The sequence below is a fragment of the Acyrthosiphon pisum genome, chromosome A3, assembly GCF_005508785.2.
Source record: "Acyrthosiphon pisum isolate AL4f chromosome A3, pea_aphid_22Mar2018_4r6ur, whole genome shotgun sequence".
Taxonomy (NCBI): Eukaryota; Metazoa; Arthropoda; class Insecta; order Hemiptera; family Aphididae; genus Acyrthosiphon; species Acyrthosiphon pisum.
In genome coordinates this window covers 33,793,005-33,795,708 of record NC_042496.1, presented here as the reverse complement: position 1 = coordinate 33,795,708, position 2,704 = coordinate 33,793,005, and positions in this window count along the sequence as shown.

Sequence of the window (2,704 nt, the reverse complement as noted above, 5' to 3'; positions counted from 1 at the left end):
TTGTAATCTTGTATTTTAGATTCTGAGTGGAACGATGAATGTATTGATTTTACAATGTGTGTTTTTTTTTTTTGTGTCTGTCATCGTGGTTTGGGGCAGTAAAACTGCTTCGATTTTCTTCAACCGTATCTTGTTTGATGGGAAAGTGAATCTAATTGGTGCATTCGGGAGGTCAAAATTTGAAATTTCCTATAGTTTTCAAAAGCACCGTGAAAAACAAAAGAAAAATTAAGGAAAAACGGGAATTTTTACGCAAAATCTGTTTTCGACAAAATTGATTTTAGTTTTTGGTGTAACTTTAAAACGAATGACTGTAGATACATGCAATTTTCACTGGTTGTTTGTATTTACATTTTCTATACATGATAAAATTTTAAAAATATTTTGATTTGTTTTGAACTGTTTACGGACAATTTCAGTATCCAATTTAATTAGTTTTTTTTCTATGAATGTCAATAAAACTTTATTTGTTAAACTTGACACAAATTCAATATGTCAATGGGAAGCCGAAGTGTCAAGAGATGAATTACCGAGTGTACAATCAATTATGGAGTTTCTGGGTAAAAGAAGTCAAATGTTAGAGTCTGTAGAAAACGCAAAACTATTAACATTTAAGAAAAATGAACCAAATATTGTTCGTCAAATAAAATCTCAAAATTTGGAGCTTCAAAAAAAGGTGCGTCGACATTTTTAACAACGTATAAAATGAAATGTTATATGTGTCAGCAACCCTACCCAGTATATATACTGTGTTTCTGGCACTTGATATAGCGTCCAGAATAAACAAAGTAAAAGAGTTGAAATTGTGCAGTAATTGCTTAAAGAAACCTGACCTAAAGTAAAACAGTGCCCCTCGAGAAAATGTGGAAAATGTCAAAAACCACACAATTCACTATTACACCAAGATAAAGAACCAAGTTCCGATGAAGGAAGTACACAAGGTAACATGTCAAACGATGCACTAGTAGTTGCGCATACCGCGGATGCCGCCGATACCGACAATCAAGTACTGTTGGCGACAGCATTAATAAAGGTATCAAGTTCCGGCGGCAGATATATACATGGCCGGGCATTGCTAGATAACGGGTCGCAAAGTAATTTTATAACAAATAATCTAGTACATAAACTCGGACTCAAACGTCGCAAGGTAAATATTCCGATATGTGGAATAAGCAAGTCCAGGAATAATATAAAGTACAAAGTCACAGCTGTTGTACAATCATTAAAGAGTTCGTACGTAACGACAATCGAGTTTTTAGTGTTATCTTAATTAACAGGGTCATTACCACAAGCACCTATACACACTATAAGCATCCCCGAAAACGTGAATGTTGCGGACCTTCATTCAATTGTCCGGGAAATATTGACGTTCTCATCGGAGGTGATACCTATTAGGACATAATGTGTGATGAGAAGTTAAAAACCAAAGACGGTCCGTATTTACAAAAAAACGTTATTTGGATGGGTCGTCGTAGGCAAGACATCGACAAAATCGAGTGCAAGAAAATCAAATTCGTGTTTGTTAACAACTCATAATCAATACCAGTTATTAGACAACAAAATAGAGTTATTTTGGAAAATGGAGGAACTATCGTCGAAGCACAATTTCACTGACACACAAAATGAGGACGGTAGATTTATAGTTAAACTACCGTTCAAAGAAAATTGTCATCATCTTGGTAACTCATTCACCTCGGCTCTACGAAGATTTCTTTCATTAGAAAAACGGTTAGTAAAAAATCCCGAACTGTACACTGAGTATAAAATGTTAATGAGGGAGTACGAAAGTCTTAATCATATGGAACGTGTTTATGATACGGACGGCGATAAGCAGTTAATCGATCACATAAGATGTTTTTATCTACCGCACTCATACGTAATTAACGATCGTAGTAGAACGACAAAGTTACGCATCGTATTTAACGGGTCGGCTAAAACTAGTAGTGCACATTAAATGACATACTAATTAACGGACCAAAAATACAACCAGATCTATTTGAAATCACGGTACGGTTTAGAACACATAAATATGCATTTTCGGCTGACATAACAAAAATGTATCGTCAGGTGTTAGTTCACGAGGAAGATCGCGACTATCAACGTGTATTATGGAGATCAGATCCGAATGATGAAGTTAAGGTGTATAGGCTATGCACTTTTACTTATGGGTTAGCGCCAGCTGGTTTTTTGGCAATAAGTTGCGTCAACCGCATCGGCGACAAGACCACAAACACGAGGTTAAAAGAAATAATTAAAAATAATTTTTGCGTTGACGATTGTCTCACCGGCGCAGATACAATAATGGAAACGATAGAATTATGCAACGAGTTAATTTCAATTACGCATGGTGTAGGATTTGAACTGTCAAAATGGACAACGAATCATACAGATTTATCTCCAGAGCATAATAAAAATGATCGATGGATAGAGAATGCATGACAACTTAAAGTTTATATTGGGAACCAAAAAGTGATAACTTCACTTACGTCGTACGCAAGTACCGAAAATAAAAATTGAAGCAACTAAAAGACACATTCTTGCCGGCCTAGCGATGTTATATTTTGACCCATTAGGTTTAGTAGGTCCGGTAATATATTGGTGGGAAAAATATTATTACAAAGTTTATGGCGTGAAAAAATCGGTTGGGACAGCCCAGTTCCACCACACTTACAATTAGAGTTGGAAACATACAATAATTGTTTAA